The sequence below is a fragment of the Schistocerca serialis genome, chromosome 1 (assembly GCF_023864345.2).
Source record: "Schistocerca serialis cubense isolate TAMUIC-IGC-003099 chromosome 1, iqSchSeri2.2, whole genome shotgun sequence".
NCBI lineage: Eukaryota > Metazoa > Arthropoda > Insecta > Orthoptera > Acrididae > Schistocerca > Schistocerca serialis.
The window spans coordinates 700,129,302-700,151,121 of NC_064638.1; the positions used below are offsets into that span (position 1 = coordinate 700,129,302).

Consider the following 21,820-nt stretch of genomic DNA (forward strand, 5'->3'; position numbering starts at 1 on the left):
CTACAAAACCTTCCTCCAAAGTTTCCCATAACACATAACATCCTTAAAATAGATCATTATACTGCTGTTTCTACTACCATGCATGTATGTATGTTCTTTAATGATTTAGTAATTTGTTCACATTTATATAAAATAAGCTGTGCACTGAGCAGAGCCTTCACGCCACCCCCTCTCCCACTTATTTTTGTTTATTTTAATAATTAGCAGGATCGTACACAGAGTATCTTTTTACATTCTCCTACTTTTGTAAATGATCAGGGGATACAAAATGATATCACTAGGTGTGTGACAATGAATTATAAGAATTATTTAGAAAGATGTTGATCTTCTAAGTAACACAGATGTTTTCTCATGTCTCCTTCATGTTAATATTTTTGAACTAAGACTGAATAAATGACCCAATTTTTACAGGAAGGGTGTGTAAACTAGCCATAAAATCCATTGTTAATATATCTAGTGTAATTCCAGTTCATTATTTCAACAAATCTACCATTTTACAGGGCAATATGTAAAATAAAGGAAAGAGAACCACTTGCCTATACTAGATCAGTCCATGGATCACAGAAACACATAACAGAAAACAGCATTCACATTAATTTTGAAGCAATAGCTCTTTTGCTACTGAAAGTAATCACATTCACACACAGAACCAGACAAACTTGGTGTGTGTTTTGAAGGCAGGTACTGTAGAAGAGAAGGAAGTATAGAAACATTAAGGGATAAAGAATGGACAGGAGTTGCAGATAAGTAAAGAGAGACAATATGAATATGTGAATGTTTGCTTGTGCTAGAGAAAGAGCTGTTGTTCAAAACCTAGTGTGAATGCTGTTTTCTGTTATTTGTTTATGTGCTCCATGCATCGATCTATTATATATGTGTGGTTGCTTTTCCCTTATTTTACTTATTGCTCCACCCAGGAATTTCCATTGTTATTTTACATGAAAACACCATACTGACAAAATGCCTGTGTAATATGATTGTCATTGAAATGTAAAAGGAGACCACTCACCAAAAAGCAGAGGCATTGAGGTGCTGATAGGCACACACAGAAAAGGAAAGCTGCTTGCTTTCAGAGTAATCCTATCTTGAGATATAGTACGAATACATGCCAAAAATCACACACACACACACACACACACACACACACACACACACACACATACACAGAAACACCTGTGCCTGTGCATGGCACTGGCTGGATGCGCAATGCCAGTGCTGCATTTTGGCAGGTGGACTATGTTGGGGTGGTGATTGTGTTGAGTGGATGGGAAAAGGAGAGAGAGGCAAGAAGAGGAGTTGAGGGCAGATGGCTAGTGTCTTTAATGGAGGTGGCTGTTTTCCTGTGCAGGAATGCAGGAGGGAGGAGTGGCAGGTGCATAGGCAAGACATGTGATGCATGGGTATCTGAGCCAATTGGGAGCAGCTCACACTGAAGGTGACATGTGGATGTGTGTTGGGAAGGGGTGGTAGGATGGAAGAAGGGGATGCTGTTGGGTGAAGGGTGTAGGGACAGCAGTTTACTGGATATTGAGGCCAGAACAGTTGTGGGAACAAAGGATGTATTGCAAAGCCTGGTCTCAATCCACAGTAACCCAGTGTCCCCATACGCTCAATCCAACAGTTTTCCCTAACCCCAAACTATCACCCCTCCCAACCCACATCCCTGTGTCACCTTCAATATGCACTGCTCCCCACCAGTTCTGACATCTGTGCATCACATGCCTATCCCATGCAGCTGCCACCCCTTCCTCCTGCTTTCCTAACCAGCAAACTAGCTGCCTCCCTCTGAGCTGCTGGGCACCCACCCCACCTCCTCTTCCTGCCTCCCACCTTTCCTTGTCCCTGCCCACACCTCAATCTAGCATTCCTGCAATGTAGCATTGGGTTGTGCATCCAGCTGGCATCGTGTGTGTGTGTGTGTGTGTGTGTGTGTGTGTGTGTGTGTGTGTGCGTGTGTGTGTGTGTGTGTGTGTGTGTGTGTGTGTGTGTGTGTGTGTGCACGCGCGCGTGCACACGTGCGCGTGCATATTTATGTGTTCTCTAGTTAGAGAAAGGGTTACTTTGAAAGTTAGCAAGTTTCCTTTCTTGTGTGTTTGCCTGTCGACAGCTCAATACTTCTGCTTTTCCTGTGTGTGGTCTCCTCTACTCCCAGAGTATTTACATTCTACTGGAACTTTCCTACACAATTATGTCACTGTAATAAATTCTGTGTGTGAGCTAAGGATTTTAAAAATTTACCTTGAAGTCCCAATGCAAAATTTACTAGTAAATCGACTTGATGCCTTAAAACAGCAACTTCATGTAGTGGCCACCAACATTCTTACAGATGTTGTACCTATGAAGTATGTTCTGGTACATACTCTACATCCCACCTGGCGTCTTTTCAATTTCATGTGCAATGAGAAGCAACTCTGAGATATTTCTCTTTCCTTAGCAGACATGGACATGTTTCATATCTCAATTAAAACTGTCATAGAATGGAAATGGTATGTTTCCAGACATGGATTCCTATTCAAAATATTATGTACTTGCTCCCTCTGCAAGGCCTAGAAGTTTGTAACATGAATTTCTGAACATGCTCATAAATTGTTGTTTATAGATCAATGAAGATAAACAAAGAGTGCTTTATGTCTCGAGAGCAATGAACATGGTTACTCATGGCTCTGTAAACTTTCCTGGCATAGTAAGTAATGATATTCATACTAGGTCTCCAGCTGAAACACAACATCATCTTGAGAAAATATATCTGGGCGGTCCCTGTCACCACCATCTTCAGGTGAGTAAGCTGTTGCACTAACCTGCTGGAACTGAAATCAAACTGCAGTGGCAGCTCCTTTATACACTGCCTGTATGTCCACTGTGCATGCACAAGTGTAACTGCCCTCTAGTGCAAAGTAAGGTAGTGCATATGTGGTGAAAACTTGCAGAAACATTTCAACGAGTTTTCACCACAGGTGCTCTGCCATACTTTGCACTAGAGGGCAGTAATGTTCGTGCATCCATAGTGGACCTACAGGTGGTGTATAAAGGAGCCAATATTGTGGTTTGATCTCAATTCTGGTGAGTCAGTGTGATAACTTACTCACCTGAAGATGGCAGAGGGTGGACCGTCGAAATATTGTGTCAAGATGACATTAAGTTCTGGCTGGAGGCCCAATATGAATATGAACATGGTTACTCAATTTTAGGTATTCGAGCTCTTTAACTGCACCCAGTATCTGTATAGTCTAACAGTTTATTTTGTTTATTATTAAAATTAAGTTCATCAGATACTTTGTGGTCACTATCCAACAATTTTTCTCTGAAAATCCAAGGGATCTTCCAATTACCAAACTGATAAATTACCACTGAAGGATTAACAATGAAAAAAACATGAGTGGCATGAGTTTGCAGAAGAGACAACATAAAGTATACACACAGGAATGTGATTTCTTTTTTGATTTCTGCATAGCTTGCTGACAAGCAAAATGCTTTGGAGCTAAATCAGTCCAAATAAAATATTTAGTAAGGAATTGTTCCTAAGATGATTACTAGAAACTGAGGACATAGAATTAACATTCTTTAAGTTACAATAGATAGACTTTTCTTTGTTAGAATAATGGGATACAATAGCAACTCTGAAAAGAGAGATAGACTGACTGAAATGAAGTGGTGTTAAGAGTGTGTTCTGCCCATCTGCCAAGAGTAGGTCACAACTCAGCACTGTCAGTGATGATTTGGGACTTAAGAAGCCTGGAATATACAATAATCTGTGTCCTTGTGGGAAGGCTTCTATTGTCTGATTGATCCGCTCAGTTCAGAACATGCATGGAGCATTGCCATCACATAAGGTTACAAGAGCCTGAAAAAATTGTGGCAGCAGAACATTTAATGAGGCCCTGCTAGTTGCCAGCATGCATATCTTCAAGGACAATATTTGTAAGGAGACAATTGAAATGAAGTTGGCAGAAAACTTTGTTTAACAGAAGCAAGAGTTTTCCTCTTAGCAGGATGTGCAACCCTGTATTATTCCATGTTAAAACACAATGTTCATTCGTGCAGCCAGTGTTTAACAATAGTTTTTGAGTGTGACACATTCTTGGCATCAGTGTTCTACAGAGTGTGGCACCACATCCACTGTCTAGGGTGCAGCAATTGTGGTGGGCAGCCCATGAGCTGCATATGTTATGGAGCCCTACATAGGATGTTGGTTTCCTGTCTTGGTATCAATTTTCATCTTGACCCAGCAGCAGCATCTCTCCAGAAAAGGGTAAACAGATGGGTTGCTGAAATATTGAGTCTCTTTGATTTTAGGATCCAGCAGCAAACTCAAGGAGACTACCAAGAATAATTACCTTGGGAATGCCTAAGCAATCACAACTAAAGTGCACTGTTTAAGAGAAATGTAGACGTGTTTGATGATGAACTTGAGGAAGGAATGCATTGACAGTCATTGTATAAAGATGACAGACACTGTCTCATATAACATACTACCCTGATTATCACCCAGAATGAATTACAAAACTCTCCTGTAGTTGATATAAAGGATAAATTTCCTTTCCATACTACTTACCACCCTTCTCAAGCTCATATTCCACAGTCGTATCCTATCTAAACAAAATCATTGTATTCACATGGCCACCTAGCTCCTGATGCCCCACTCTGTGTACTATAGCCATATGGAAAAAGATGCTACATGATCTGATAATTATGCACACCATCCACCCACCTCCTCTTCCAGCTTTGATCCTGTAGGAGCTCATTGTATCATAACAGCCCATAAATTATGTGAAATATAATATTTATAGTGGAGATGAGAAGTTGCCTTTCTTAGATGTGTTGGTTGAATAGAAGGGAAAAGAGTTACAACAGGTATGAAAGTGCAAGGCAGTATGAAAGTTCACAATATAGCTAAAATTAAGGAAAGCCTGCTGAAATGGGTACTATATTCCACACAAAATATGGTTTAAGAATAAATATTACAGAAGGAGATTACAGTATTGGAAGACTTAAAAGAATTTTCATATCAGTGACATAAGATTAGATGACTGAGGCAGTAGAGATGTCAGAAGCAGGTTAGTGGAGGCAAAAAAGGCATTTTTCCATTTTTTTCATGGCTGTTCTGATAGCAAATAACAGGATCATTACAAAAGTTATGGCAACTATTTTTTTTATCTCAAAAATTCTAATGAATTAAAAAATTATAAAATATGCAAATGGAACAATAGTTCATGGAGATGGATGAACACACATACTGCCATAATGTTACAACATAAGAAAAAAGGTGAAACAATTTTTTTTGTTTTAAATGAGTTTTACTGTCAATTGCAACAAAGATGCCAAATACTCTTGCCCCCCCCCCCCCCCCCTTGCCCCCATGAGCAAATCATCAGATCTCATGCATCACTGCTGTGGCAATGTCTTCATGTGTTCAAAAGTGGATCCTATGCAACGGCTCTTTCAGTTTTGCTTGAGGTCATAATCACATGATGATTCTAACAAATACGGTGGATGCTCTTGTACTTTCCATCCACATTGTGTAAGCAGATTCCATACACACGCTGGTGTATGGGCTTTCACATTGTCCTGAAGAATTAATGCATTGTGTAGACTTTAAGGACATTTCTCCCAAACATCCTGTCATAGGTGTCAGTGCAGGAAAGTGTGACAATAGTACAATGCATTTACAGTTTGTCCATGTGGGATGAAATAGCACAAAATCAGTCCTGTAATGTCATAAGTTACGATGACCATTAACTTGACAGGAGAGGTATTGTGATGAAATCTCTGCCTACATTGTAGTCCTGGATGATGCCACTCCACAGACTGGTGTTTCAATTCTTGCTGATAGGCCCTGGGCCTAAATTCATCTATGGCAATGATTCACGTAAGCATATTGTCTCCCACTTCCTTGTAACATGCTAGATGCACATAACCAATTTCTTAATGTGTCCACTCTTCCACTTCACTCAGTGCATGAGGCATCCACTTTGCAGCAACTTTACACACGTATAACTCATCATGTAAAATCTTGTAATTTCTATCTTCTCAATACTAATGTGCGACTGTAATTCCTTCAGCATCTATCTTCTGTCATTCTCTAAACACTGGGTGATTTGGGTATAAGCACAGTATGTACACACACTGACAGGCTGGCTGGATCAGTGCATGTTGGGCACTGCAGCTCTGCCATACCTTTGTGCATCTACCCACTGAGCTACCATTCAGTACAGTAGAGCAGCATTTCCAACCACTTCCACAAGCTCCTTGTGGCATTTTCATGCATTCCTTCCACAATGGACTTTAGTCTTTATGTAACAGCACTGTTCAAGTGGGTAACATCTATCCTGAATGGCTGCTCAGCTCATACTGTGGTCTCTCTTCACATTTCGTTCTCCTGGAAAGGACTGTCATCTAGCATCACATCATGTTACTGTGGGTTCTTGGATGAAAGATGTATACTTTGCAATGTACTATTGCTACTGATGGTAAAACATGTTTGAAATGACAAAATTTGTTTCATCCTTCTTCTCATGCTGTATCTTTATGGTGGAGTGTGAGTTCATCCATCTCTTTACATGTGATGGTTACAGACATTTGCAGCTTTCAGAATTTTTTAGTTTGTTACCATTTTTGAGACAAAAAATGGTTGCTATGACTTCTGTAATGGCCCTCATATTAACTTTGAATTATACGGACAAGAATGCAGACTGCAGGAAAACAGGAGAAGAAGAATCTGACAGCATTTAAATCTTGGGCTACAGATGAATCTTAATATTCAAATGGGCTTATGAAGTATGAAATAAAATTATACTAGAGTGATTAGAGGAGGAAATAAGTCTATAAGGAACTCTCACAAAAAAGGACTGTTTAATGGGACATACACTAAAGGATCTAGGTAATGGAAGGTGGAATGGAGGGAAATGGGGTAGCGACAGACAAAGATTGTTATATCTATGAGAAATTACAGAGATACTGCAAGTGTTAGTTGTTTCAGTACTGTGTAGCTCAAAAACAAATCTGAAGAAGAACATTAATCTCAGTCCATCATATGGATCCAATACTTGCCCAGTACAGTTCTGCTTAACATTAGAGTCTAATTGAAGCTACACAAACAGTTAAAGCTTAAAAGTGTTGGTTAGCAAATTAAATTGTCCTAGATATAGAACCTATTGACAATTAATGAGCCTTGGGCTTCTGCAATTGAAAACTGAAGCAGAAAAGCTAGTGAGGTAATAGAAGACCCTCCCCCTCTGTCTCTTACATTAGAATGCTATACTGCCTTGTCAGAGTTTTTGCAGTTTCAGTTTATAGTCTGTCTAAAAACAGTGTTTGGATGTAACTTCTTTTGGATTTATGTTAAGAGTTCACATGACAACATAACTAGTAGTCTTTTAACGACATCAGCTTTTTGCAGCGTATTACAGAAATAACTAGTAGACTAACTCATGCCTTGTATGTATGACAGGTTGTCAGTTATTCTGCATATTTATTTACTTTTTGGGATGCTACTGATCTGGAAAACTTTTGGTTTCATTTTTCATCTTAATTACAGCAAAATAAATGAAACTAAAGAATAATAAAAGAAAATGAACAGGCTTCTACCACAGGCAACACAAATTACATAACAAGGAATGTTAAATGGGGTGTCTCAAACCTTGAGGGTCAAAACTATATGGATGATGTAGGATCAAATATGAGCTAAAAAATTAATGATTCGAAATGAACATTTGATTCTCTATTGACATAAACAACTTGAACTCATAACAGCAAGTGATACCTGCCAATCTCAATGCATGCACAACAGCAGTGCGTAACATTGTGCCTCACTCTCTCCAATATCCCTGTTGTCTGATGATCAAGAGGTTCCTCTTCAGATTCTTCAACAGTGAGTTAATGTTAAGCCCATAGAAAAAAATGGCTGTGGGTGCATAAGAGAGGACTGTATATTTCTGTCAAGGTAGCATCTGCCACCAATATCGATGCAGAAACATAAGCCTTTCACTGACATGTGCCTCTGAAACATTAGTTTTCAAGACTTCATACTGCATGAAAGATATGTTTCTGGCCACTGGTTCATTATTTCAGAATATCAGTTCAAGACCATCTGGTGTCTGTATAGTTCTGGACTATCTTTTATACACAAGCATATTAAAGTTAAATCAGCTACTTCTTTGATCAGGAACACATTGATGGATATGTTCCATTTAATTTCTGACAGACTTTGAACCCAAGAAAGAAAGAAATCTCCATGTCTAATCCTAGATTATAATTTTTACATGCAACCTCATTTCTCAAAGAGTTATATGACTTTTCAGATTCCCCACAGCAACACAATATATTAGAAGACATTTATTCATCCCTTTTACATAACATTCCTGTTTGTTCAAAGGTTTCAATTCCACATACTATACCAGCTAAATATTCAACAACCCATGTGCTTATCTCATTATCACCCCACCCTATACTCATACACAGTGACAAAAAGTCTTATTCATCTGCCCATATCATAAACAAATTCTGTTTTGCTTCAGTTCTGTTTTTGGCCTCTTTAACCTTCTAAGGACAGAGTGGTCATAGATGTTAAGCAAAATGTTCTGACTTGTATAATTTCTTGGAACATCTTCTTTCTTTTATATTAGAGAGAGCTTTGAGGCTTTTTTTTTAATCCACCTCTGATCATATAGCAAAAAAATCTTCTTTAAAATAGTTACTAACTGTGTTGCACTTGTACCCACTACAGATATCACTCACATTTAGAAGTGTGTTATGTTATGTCACCATTTTATAATTTGGGCAAAATTGGCATGATATTTTGCTGACACTACATGACTCTGGACAAAAAGTTTCCTCCTGAACCATCTTGCTAGTAATATACATTGTCATGCAAATTATGTCGCATTTTGTTTGTATATTCTTTTAAATCTGATATATGTTTCCCAAAAAACACATGATGTTATTGTTCCAAATTCCACAAGTGCTGCTATTAAATCTCTTTTGTCATCACAGAACATTGTGGTATTATGCTTTTGGTTAAATGTTATTAATTTTTCTATAAATTTTCTACTTAAAATTATGCTTTATTCTTTCCAACTCTTCCTTTGTGCATAGCATGTAGAAGAGAGTAGAAGAGAAAGTGTGCTGACTCTCCTAGTTCACTGGTTCCTTTGTAAGATGTCAGCTGCTCTGCTTGTGACCGACAGAAGTATGTGTTACCATGGCAGTCGCAGCACAAAAACTGATTCATTCATGAAATTTATGTAATGAAATGAAAAGAACATAGATATAGTTAACTTATCCCAGTGGACATCAGTTATCCACTAGCATAAATAGTTTTTGGGCAATCTTTGAAGTTTTTGAAGACTTCAGCTCCTTCTGATGTTGTTTAATGCCCATGAAAAACCAGCATTCCATATACACTGATGAGCCAAAACATTATGACCACCTGATTAATAGCTTGTTTGTGTATCTCTGGAATGAAACAAATCAGTGACTCTGCTTTATCAGGGATCTGACATTTTGTTGGTAGGCTTGTGGAGATATGTGGCTTTAAATGACTATGCACAGGTCATGCAATTCATGTAAATAATGGGCCACTGATTTGTGTATGTGGTGATAGTGTCTGATATCAACCCATCATGGGTTTCATAGGATTTACATCAGGCAAATTGGTCTCTGAGACATCAACATGAGTTCACTAAAATGCTTCTCAAACCACTGTAGCATGGTTCTGACTCTGAGGCAAGGATAATTATACTGCCGAAAGATGACATCACTGTCAGGGAAGACCTCAAGCAGGAAGGTAATTTGCAGCTGTCAGCAAGTCTTCAGTTACTACTACAGGTCCCATGCAAGTGCAGGAGAATGTCTACAATAGCATAGTACTGCTCACATTCATGGTGTACTGCACGTTTCAAGCAGGCATTCACCTCAACGATGGCATTTGTGGAGTGACCAGTGACCTAGTGTAGCAAAAACGTGATTCACCAGAAGAGCTGAACATTTGCATTGATCAATGGTAGAATCCCAGTGGCTCCATGCCTACTGCAGTCTTAATTTAATGATGATATTGGGTTAAATGTGAACATTTTGGGGTGGCCTGCTACAGATCTCCTTGTTCAACAATATACAATGAATGGTGGGCTCCAAAACACTTGTGCTTGCACCAATATTGCTTTCTTTCAGCAGATATGCCACAGATCACCATCTATCCTGTTTCACAGTGAAGACAAGCCTGACAACCCCATGTTCTGTGATGGGTCATGCACGTCCAACCATTTAGCATCTAGAGAGAGTTTCACTGCTCTTCTACCTCTTTCCATAGATGCTCACCACAGTAGCATGTGAACATTTGACATGCTTCACCATTTTTGAGATACTCGTTCAAGGGCATTGTGTAATAATAATCCGCCCTTTGTCAAAGTCGTTTATCTAACTGGATTTCCCCATTTGCAGTGATCCCCCATCTGTGTCTGCTCTGCTTATATACTTTTGTTACTGTGTCACTTGGCTGCAATGCCACTAGGTAGCATACAATGTCACACTGGGAGGAGGTAATAATGTTTTTGCTTATCAGTGTGGTGAAGAATCAGCTTAGAAACAATGTCAATCACATGATCTTCGCAGCATCCAACATTTGATATATCAATGCTAATGTGATCCAAACTATTTAAACATTCATACAAGGGTCACTCCAAAAGAAATGCACACTATTTCTTTTTTTTTTTAATCCATCTTTTATTCTACATTGTTGAAAGTTTTACAGTGTGTAGATATATCCTTTAGGAACAATATTTTCATTTCTCCACATAATTTCCATCCCTCTCAACTGCCTTACGCCATCTTGGAACCAGTGCCTGTATACCTGCATGGTAATATTCTGGACCAACCTGTTGGAGCCACTGTTTGGCAGCGTGTACAAGGGAGTCATCATCTTCAAACCTTGTTCCACGAAGAGAGTCTTTCAGTTTCCCAAAGAGATGATAGTCACATGGAGCCAGGTCAGGACTGTAAGGGGGGTGTTTCAGTGTTGTCCATCTGAGTTTTTTGATCGCTTTCATGGTTTTTTGACTGACATGTGGCTGTGCATTGTCGTGCAACAGCAAAACATCCTGCTTTTGCTGATGGGGTTGAACACGACTCAGTTGAGCTTGAAGTTTCTTCAGTGTTGTCACATATGCATCAGAATTTATGGTGGTTCCACTTGACATGATGTCCACAGTCAAGAGTCCTTCGGAATTGAAAAACACTGTAGCCATAACTTTTTCAGCAGAAGGTGAGGTTTTGAATTGTTTTTTCTTGGGTGAATTTGCATGACACCACTCCAATGATTGCCTCTTCGTCTCTGGTGAAAAATGGTGGAGCCTTGTTTCATCGCCTGTCACAATTCTTCCAAGAAATTCATTTCCACCACTCTCGTACTGTCCCAAAAGTCCGCTGCGTACCATTTTTCTTGTTTCTTTGTGAGCCACTGTCAACATCCTGGGAACCCACCTGGCACAAACCTTTTTTAATGCCAACACTTTCAGTATTCTGCAAACACTTCCTTTCCCTATCCCAAAGTAGTGTGACAATTCGTTCACTGTGATGCGTCTGTCAGCAGTCAGCAATTCGTTAACTCTCTGCACATTGTCTGGAGTGTGTGCAATATGAGGCCTGCTGCTGCGAGGACAATCCTCAATATTGCAGTGCCCACTTTCATCATGTAACCTGCTTGCCCACCAACTATCTGTACTGCAATCGACAGCAGCATCTCTATACACCTTTTTCAACCTCTTGTGGATGTTTCCCACTGCCTCATTTTCACAGCACAGGAACTCTATGACAGCACGTTGCTTCTGACAAATGTCAAGTGTAGAAGCCAACTTGAAGACAAGTTGTGATGGCGCCACTCATGAGAACAGGTTGAACCAAGTTTGAAAACAAGCAGGAAGGATGTATCAACACACTGTAAAGCTTTCACACATGCAGAATGAAAACTGTATTTTTACAAAAATAGTGTGCATTTATTTTGGAGTAACCCTTGTAACAAAGATTGCCCCATAAACTGTCCTCACGGAGGTTTACCACAACAATATTCCCCAACTGGGTAAGAACACTGAAGACACCTTTCGGTGGATATGTGAGCAACGTTTTTCCTGTAGTAGAGCCAAAATCTCTAATAGATGTCAGTAAAGAGAGTGGCATGTCAGACAAATTCTCATTTAGAAGGCATTAATGCTCCAAGCATTTTGTGACTCTTCTTGCTTGATCCACCACATAACATACCAGATGACAAACCAAACATTCTTTTGCTGAGGAGCTTTCAAGGCTTTCCAGAATATGTGGTGGATTGGGCTGAACCTATGTGAAGTTACATTCTGTTGACATTTCATTATCAACATGAAAGTAGACACACACTAACATGTGCAGGCTCAGAACATGTATTACTGATGGACAATCATAGCAACTCAGAGACCTTATGATACTGAAATGATGTTCAAGTGGATCCTGATTAAATTTTTCTCTCAGATTTGGGTAAAACCTCTTTTCCACAAGTATTCAGAAGTTCCTAATGTACTTTCAATCATTACTCTTTCAGAACCAGAGCTGTTACACTATCAGCAATATTGCAGTTCTGTTTCATTAATGTTTTATGAGTCTCTGAGATCTTGAACAAAGCATCCTAAGCAAAAGAAGAATTAAGTGCATCCACTAAATCGTCTGCACATCTAGTGAATGATTCCATTGATTCATTGTCTTTAAATCCTGCAGCTTCAATTTCCCTGAAGAATTTTATTCTGTTGGTTACTGGGTTACTGAATAAAGCAGAGCTAACTTTACATTTGTTCATTGAAATGACAACAGATCTAAGTGGGTGGAAATTAACTTGTGGTAAACTTTTAATACAGTGAATTCTGGGTAAATATCTTGTTCTTATACTCTTCGATAAAATTGTAGTTGATGCTCTCACTGTTGAAAATTACCCCTGCGTTATCACAAAAATTATTCCTTACACATTTCACTACATGAATAGCATCTCAAAATGTGTCTGAAAATGCCCAAATTCTTTTGGTTTTGTCAACTAGATTTGTTACAGAACAAGTAACTTTATTTTTTATGTCACTAATTCCTTGACATTACCAGACCCTTTTATTCAGTTGACTGCCATTAAAAGTGAATGCAATAATTCTTGTCCCAGCTTGCTCTAGCTAGATAAGTACTAGAATCAATATCTGTAAGACGATGTCACCAGGAGTTGCACTGCAACTAGCATATGAGATGTGCTCAAAAAATTCGTAATTTTGCACCAATGGTGTGTTTGAACGAAATGCAGTTGGTGTCCCTGCACATGCCTAAGTTTAATGTGTAACTAACAGAAGGTTCTTTGTTGTATGTCTGTTAGTTACTGTTCAGTGCTGTACTGAGTAGAAAATTTTGTCACACGATTTGTCAATTCTGAGGTGGCAGAATTAGAGAAGCAACACATCTGCATTACGTTTTGCATGAAACTCAAGAAAACCTTTACAGAGACACACCAAATTGTACAGGAATCCTATGGTGATGAGTGATTAAGCATACTTGGTGCAACGAATGGTTCACACGATGTAAAAATGGCCAGACAAAAGTTAAAGATGACCTTCATTCAGGGCGCCCTTCGACGTCTACCAACAATGCTCATGTCAGGAATGTCAATGAAATTGTTTGACAATTGAAGACTGACTATCTGAGAGACTGCAGAAGAATGTAACATTTCAGTCTGATCACGTTATGAAATCCTGACACAGCATCTTGGGATGCATAATGTTACCACTAAGTTCGTCCCACGGCTCTTGAGTCAAGATCAGAAAGACCTCTGCTTTGTAATCTGTGTTCCTTAAGAGAATCATAACTGGTGATGAGACACGAATGTATAGTTATGATGTTGAGACCATGGTTCAGTCTTCACAATGGGTTAGGTAATGGTCTCCAAGACCAAAAATAGCTTGTCAGGTCAGGTCAAATGTCAATGTCATGCTGCTGGTTTTCTTTAACTCTGAAGGATTAGTTCATCATGAATTCATGCCCCAGGGACAAACTGTGAACTGATGGTGCTAAGGGATGTGTTGTGATGCCTCTGACAAGTGAACCTCCCCATCGCACCCCCCTCAGATTTAGTTATAAGTTGGCACAGTGGATAGGCCTTGAAAAACTGAACACAGATCAATTGAGAAAACAGGAAGAAGTTGTGTGGAACTGTGAAAAAATAAGCAAAATATACAAACTGAGTAGTTCATGGGAAGATATACAACATCAAGGACACTGGAAGCGCAGAAGCGCCGTGGTCTCGTGGTAACGTGAGCAGCTGCGGAACGAAAGGACCTTGGTTCAAATCTTCAATTGAGTGAAAAGTTTAATTTTTTATTTTCAGTTTATGTGACAAACTCTTATGTTTTCATCACTTTTTTTGGGAAAAAAATCGGGCAAGGTAGAAGAATCTTTTTACCCATTCGCCAAGTGTACAAGTCAGGTTGGTCGACAACATATTCCTGTCATGTGACGCACGTGCCGTCACCAGTGTCGTATAGAATATATCAGATGTGTTTTCCTGTGGAGGAATCGGTTGACCTATGACCCTGCGATCAAATGTTTTTGGTTCCCATTGGAGAGGCACGTCCTTTCGTCTACTAATCGCACAGTTTTGTGATGCGGTCGCAAAACACAGACACTAAACTTATTACAGTGAACAGAGAAGTCAATGAACGAACGGACACATAATAACTATGCAAAAATAAAGAAAGTAAAATTTTCACTCGAGGGGAGACTTGAACCAAGGACCTTTTCTTCTGCAGCTGCTCACGCTACCACGGGACCACAGCGCTCCTGAGCTGCCGGTCTCCTATATGTTGCTTATCTGGCCCATGGACTACTCGGTTTGCGTATTTTGCTTATTTTTTCACAGTTCCACACAACTTCTTCCTGTTTTCTCAATTAATCTGTGTTCAGTTTATCAAGGCCTATCCACTGTGCCAACTTATAACTAAATCTGAGGGGGGTGCGATGGGGAGGTTCCCTTGTGAGAAAATGTGAGAAGGAAATGGCCTGAAATGTGGTAACACAATTCATGGCTCTTGCATCACAATTAACGCACCCTCATTTCATCTGTGTTGGTGCTTGATTATTTCATGAAAAATGATATCATTGTGCTGCCTCATCCTTCATACCCTCCAGAACTGACTCGTGTGGGCTTTCTTTTATTTCCAAAGTTGAAAACCTTGTTGAAATGATGAATATTTGTAATGATAGATGAAATAAAAGAAAATTCACAGACGGCACTTTGCGCGAACCAGCAAAGGCATATTATGACTACTTCCAGAAGTGTAAATGGCATTGGGAGCACTGTATCAATTGTGGAGGAGAGTATTTTGAAGAAGACCAAGCACAATAAGTAAATGGTGACTTCAGAAAAATTTTGTGGACAAAGTTCCTGAATTTTTTGAACAGACCTCGCACAAAGCATTAGGTTGGATCCAGTTGTGAAGTAGAGGAACTCAAGAGCATGATTTTCAAGTTTATTCTTACAGTATTCTGGAGTGTATTCCCCCAAATGGACAAAAGCATCAACTCTGAGTCAAGTGTTACCGGAATGCATTTCTTTGCGGAGCGTAACTTCATCAAAATCAGCCCACCTAAGTCTTTGTTTTCATATCGTTCTTCACGAAAATAATTCTTAATAGCTTCTACAGCATGTGTATTGATTCCATATGAGCATCTGAGATCCTTAACTAAATTTTGTAGATGTAGTTTGGAAGGAAGTGGCAACAGTGCCTCAGACAATGTCTATATCCTTTGGGGGACTTAATTTTTAAGAGCACGCTGTCCAGAAGAAACTTGTTGTCATACTGCACTCCCATATTGTTTTACAATTGACATTTATGTATCATTGTGTCTGCAATGTTTTCTGTATCTTACTGACTTTAGAATGATCTAGCTTTGACTGAGCTGTCTTGTGCTTTACATCTGAGAGCTGCTTTCACAGAGGATTTATTTCAGCATGTTTTGTTCTTAATTTATTATGTAATCACACAATTTCCAGCTTCTTACACTTTAATGTTCTTGTTAATGAAATTGCTTCTGTGTCTGGAACCATTTCATCTTATAAATTTTCCTTGACAGAAGAAACAATGGGAGACACTGTAACTTATTTTCGACATTTCCTTTGCTGCAGCTTCTCTCTTGTGACTGTTTTACTGGTGCTTTTCTGTTATGTAATACTTTCAATATATAGTCTGGTAAATTGGGAAATAAATGAGGAACCACTTCTGGTTTCAGAGATCACCTTTGTCTTGGAATTTTAACTTGTTTACCATTGATGACAAACAAGTCTGCTTTTGTGATAAGTTCCTCACTGGGATGAGAAACACACACAAAACAATTGTGAGTCATATCTCTGTCTTTCTGAGGTATTGCTCTCACCCACTTGGAAAACTCTACTTCATTTTTAGGAGGTTTAAAAAGTATGTTTACCCTTATTTTCTCTGTAGCCAGATCTGCACGCTGGAATGAAACATGTAGGCATTTTTTGTTCCTCTTTAAATACGAGTGACTATAACTTTTAACACCTCTTTCAGCCTTCAACTGTGCAGTGTTCACTCACAACACTTTCTCCCAAAATAAGCCCAGATACAACCAACACACACCTTCTGATACAATAAACTCATGTCAACATGGGTCTCAAGCGACAGTGCTGCTTGTAGTTCATCTACATCTACATCTACATTTATACTCCGCAAGCCACCCAACGGTGTGTGGTGGAGGGCACTTTACGTGCCACTGTCATTACCTCCCTTTCCTGTTCCAGTCGCGTATGGTTCGCGAGAAGAATGACTGTCTGAAAGCCTCCGTGCGCGCTCTAATCTCTCTAATTTTACATTCGTGATCTCCTCGGGAGGTATAAGTAGGGGGAAGCAATATATTCGATACCTCATCCAGAAACGCACCCTCTCGAAACCTGGCGAGCAAGCTACACCGCGATGCAGAGCGCCTCTCTTGCAGAGTCTGCCACTTGAGTTTGCTAAACATCTCCGTAATGCTATCACGCTTACCAAATAACCCTGTGACGAAAGGCGCCGCTCTTCTTTGGATCTTCTCTATCTCCTCTGTCAACCCGACCTGGTACGGATCCCACACTGATGAGCAAGACTCATGCAATTGCTAAAGCATTTTTGAGCTTTTGTTAATTTCAACCATACCACACACTTTGCAGTTAAACTCTTTTCTGTAACATTTGACCGTTCAGGCAACTCTTATATCTGTTTCTGTTACTTATCCACTGAAGTGCATCATTTGTGTTGAGATTAATGTATGTATGTTGCTTCAAGGACTGAAGAGAAATATCAAGCCAGATTACTGCCTTTGTTTTTCACATATTAAATGTTGGATTTCTGATTGGATTGTGAACAAAGGAGTACTTAATCTCCCACTTCTCATTGAAATCACAATTTTCCATACTCTTTCATTTCACCCTTCTTGAGAACTGTAATAGACTAATAGCCACAGTCATAACCGCAATCAAAACCAGAATAATAGCCACAGCAATAACTAAAATCAGAACCTGAATGATAGTATAATATTAATGAGGGTAAACCTGAACAAAATACTGAGAGCAAGTGGAGTAACAAAACAGCAACACTACTATGAAGTCGGGCAGCCAGTGAACTTGTAAGAGCCTGTGCTTTGAGGAATTAGTGAAAGTGAGGCTGCCCAGTCAACTGCTCATAAACAGGGAAATGTGATGGCACTGCGGGAGCGTGTGTGGAGTCGGAAGGTGAAGTAAATGCTGGGGGAAGGGGGGCGGGGGTATGGCTCATGAGGTATGCTTTGCAAGACTTGTTCTAACTCATCCCAGGAGTGTTCCACTGGGTTCAGGTTGGAGCTTTGGGCAGGTTGGCAAAACATTGCCTCAAGGATGTTGTTTTACAACAGAGTACACTGTCATGCTGATACAATCATCATCACTCTAACCAAAACTAAAATATATAAATATTTTTCTATTATAGCTGATGAGACTACTTACTAGTGTGCAAGAACCCATACATATTCACCACCTAGATGTGGATACAAATGAATTCAAAGATGATTTCCTCAAGATTGTCCAGACTGTCAATCTTACTGTTGAAGACATAGCTCACAATATACTACAAGAATCCTAATACCTGAACGTGCTGGGGAGGAGCATACAATCAAGGGGCCAATATGAATGATAAAATAAAAGGTGTCCAGGTGCAACTACCCAGTATTCAACTCACAGTATTTTATACTAATTGTGCAAGCCAGCCACTTAGCTTACCCATCAGTATTGCCTACACTGTATCTAGCAATAGAAGTGCTGTGGGAGTTCTCTCATCTGTGGCAATCTTACATGACTCAGTTAGGAGAATGTATCTCTTCAAAGAGGAAGGTCAAACTTAACTGCCCATGGAAAAATAAAATTTACTAAAAAAAAAAAAGTGTGAGACAAGATGGCTGGAAAGACATGAGGTGATTCCATTATTTTTATGTCTTTCCATGTCTCCCTCAAATTTTGCAAAAAAATGGCTGATGAAGGAGATAAATGTGCTACACATACATTTTTGCTACTCCAAGCTATAAGCTTGTCAGGATTCAATCTGAGCTTTGAGATCCTCACATTTAAAAGAGGTTCACTGTCCTATGCCAACAGTGTACTGAAGTCAGCACACTTTCTCTTGTATTTGCTATGCTTTGTGTATCTATCTCTCTTTTTAATAAATACTTAAACTGTTATCTTGCAGAAACATCAACATTTAAATCCTAACTAAATTTAGCACAGTGGGTAATGGTCATCAACAGCAATTTCCTTTTATTTTTAGAAAAACAAAAACATTATATTTCACACAATTTGTAGGAGGAGCACTTACAGCATCCATGTTATGTTGCACCTCACTAGAGTGGCTAGAATATATCAGAATCTGACCGATGAGTAATGTGGGAAAGCTCTCCTAGTGTAGCTGCAATATATAAACCAATATGTTTCTACGATTCAGTCACAAAAAAATTAATAAGGTAGACCTCCACACAAATTGGGAAATCTCAGCAGTACTGAAACGTGCATATAGTGTACAATATTTTTAATAATAATGAAATTTAATAAACATTTGGAAGCACATCCCTGTAAGTTGATACTGGGAGTGTGTCATAGGTTTTAGTCTTTAGTCTTTGTCAGACTGTGAAACGTAATTTTGATTTGCATGAAACTGAACAGCATTTCAGAAATTAAATAGTCCTCACTGAATCATGCAAGACCATAGGCTTTATATCTCTGGAGTTAAAGAGGTAAGTAGGAAGGAGGAATAGTTACTACACCCTGTGACAACTCAGTTTTGTGCAACAATAATAATGTCGTCAGTATAAGTATCTTGTGAGTTTTAGCAGCTCACTGATCTTGCATGGTCTGTTATTAGAACTTGCACACACGGTAGTGTCAGAAGCATCTTAACAATTTCTCTTTCTTTCTCACTCACTCACTCACTCACTCACTCAGTCAGCTCCCCCTCTCTTTGTGTGCACCCACCCACCCACCCACCCACCCACCCACCCACACACACACACACACACACACACACACACACACACACACATTCACCTAAAATTGTTTCTAACCTGCTATCAGTAATTTCTTACACACACCTGAATCCAACAAAAATAGTCTGCTGTTATGGTGCTGAGATATTTCCCATCTTCATCTGTACCATCGTGCTAATAAAGCTTATGTTGGATTCAACGAGTCTTCCTTGTTATGTCACTTTTTTTGCAATGAACATAAAAAACACAAGTGAAGTTTTATACTTTTATGGGTGCTAAGTACAAACTTCAAAAACAAAGGAAAAATACAATGAAACAACATGGGAACTTTACATTATTTTAATTCAACATTATTTTTGAGTATTTAGAATAAAATCTTCCATTTATAAGATGAATACTGAAACTAGTGAGTATGAATATGATTAGGAAATGGTGAGCAAATGTACATTAATAAGAAATTTCCATCAAGAGGGATGCAAAAAAATTTGTGTATTCCTTTACTGTCTCCACCAGCAACAGATTAACTGAGGATGCAGCTGCAGTCATTTATAGATCATGAAGTTCCCTTCAACCCAGATATACACAGTTAATTTAAAATATGATTAATTTTTGAGTGTCACTGTTCTGTCCTCAGATGACACCTACAGTTCATGTCTACTGTTGTATTGAGCTTATCACCAGTGCTTCACTATGGATTTGCTGGAGAGTATTGTTCTATTAAGAATGGTGACATTTTCCACTTATTGCCTCGTATTTTAGTTAGTGCAATTTTCAATTTCTGTTTTGTGAACAAATGTAACGCATCTGTTTCAGATTTTTCTGATGCAATGGTGATTTGTTGCACATTAATAAAGGAAAAAACTGATCATACCGTAAATGTGCTATTGTCATTTGAAGAGCTGTCCTCACAGCAGCAAGAGAGGAGGTTTTTGTGGATGGCTGAGTGAGGGTGAGACATTCCTGTCAGATAAACTGGCCACAAACAGGTTACATAGTGAGTAACAGCTTTCAGAAGGTACTTGCCAGGGACACAGCCATAGCAAGGGAGTAAGCATGTTCAAGCAGTCCCATTGCTTTTTCCAAAATTCAAGGCAGGTACGGCTGTGCTAGGCAGAAACTAAGAAATGGTAAGTTTGCTGTTTTCCATTACAGGAGGGATGATACAGAGATTGAAAACAACTGGGATATTCAAAATGCAAGAGTACTTACTTAAAAGACATCATGGACCTGTTTCACTGAGAGGCATGCCCAATATGTGCTACTGATAGTTTTAAGTTATGGGTAATTAAAGTTGGTTAAATATGCAGTGTCCTTAAAATTAATGAAATTCAAACTAAAATACAAACAACAGTCAATGAGGTGTTGATTTGTCATCCCCCATAACCAACATCAAATGGTTTAAATGGTTTGCATGTATTACTATTGAGCCATTTGTTGCATTTTTCTGATAATGAATCTTAATGAGCAATTAACAGACAATATAAGACATATGCACAAAAAGGTGTATAGCATACGATTGATTTATTGTTTACATAGTGGATAGTATATTTGTACAGATAGATTTATAAGTTTTTTATGGTCATTAAGGGTGCTAGAAATAACCAATCATAATTAGAGTAATTTACTTAACAAACAATGTAACATCTGTGTTTCAATAGGTTGTTGTTGTTGTTGTTTTTTTGGGGAAGGAGACCAGACAGTGAGGTCATGAGTCTCATCGGATTAGGGAAGGACGGGGAAGGAAGTCGGCCGTGCCCTTTGAAAGGAACCATCCCGGCATTTGCCTGGAGCGATTTAGGGAAATCACGGAAAACCTAAATCAGGATGGCCGGATGCGGGATTGAACCATCGTCCTCCTGAATGCGAATCCAGTGTCTAACCACTGCGCCACCTTGCTTGGTGTGTTTCAATGGGCACCAGTTGAAAGGGAGAGAAAAATGCAATGGAAAGAATACCTCATACATTTATGTGTTTGGTCAAAACTATTGGCTGCTAGCAAGAAAAAGAAAACAGTCCTTTAGGCAATAAATAAATATGGTATGTTGTTGAAATTAACACTCTCACATACATAATTCAATGGTTTTAACTTTTCTGTATGACCTAAGTTGTAAAAATTATTGCGAAAAAAATTTGTGGGCAGAAGTCACCAGTTTTCTGGTGAGTGGTGGGTGGGAGTTTATACATGGTCCAGTCATATTAGTGTGACCACTAGAGATATTCAATGCCAGTGTGTAATAACCACTCACAGATGGCAGGTTGCAGCACTAGCAGAGGAGGGTAT

At 39.1% G+C, this 21,820-nt stretch overlaps 1 protein-coding gene across 1 annotated transcript in view; it reads right to left on the bottom strand.

Annotated features, from left to right (window-relative positions):
- Positions 1-21,820, bottom strand: part of LOC126480871 (gamma-1-syntrophin) — a 796,968-nt gene that overhangs the window by 1,005 nt on the left and 774,143 nt on the right. The window lies entirely within an intron of this gene.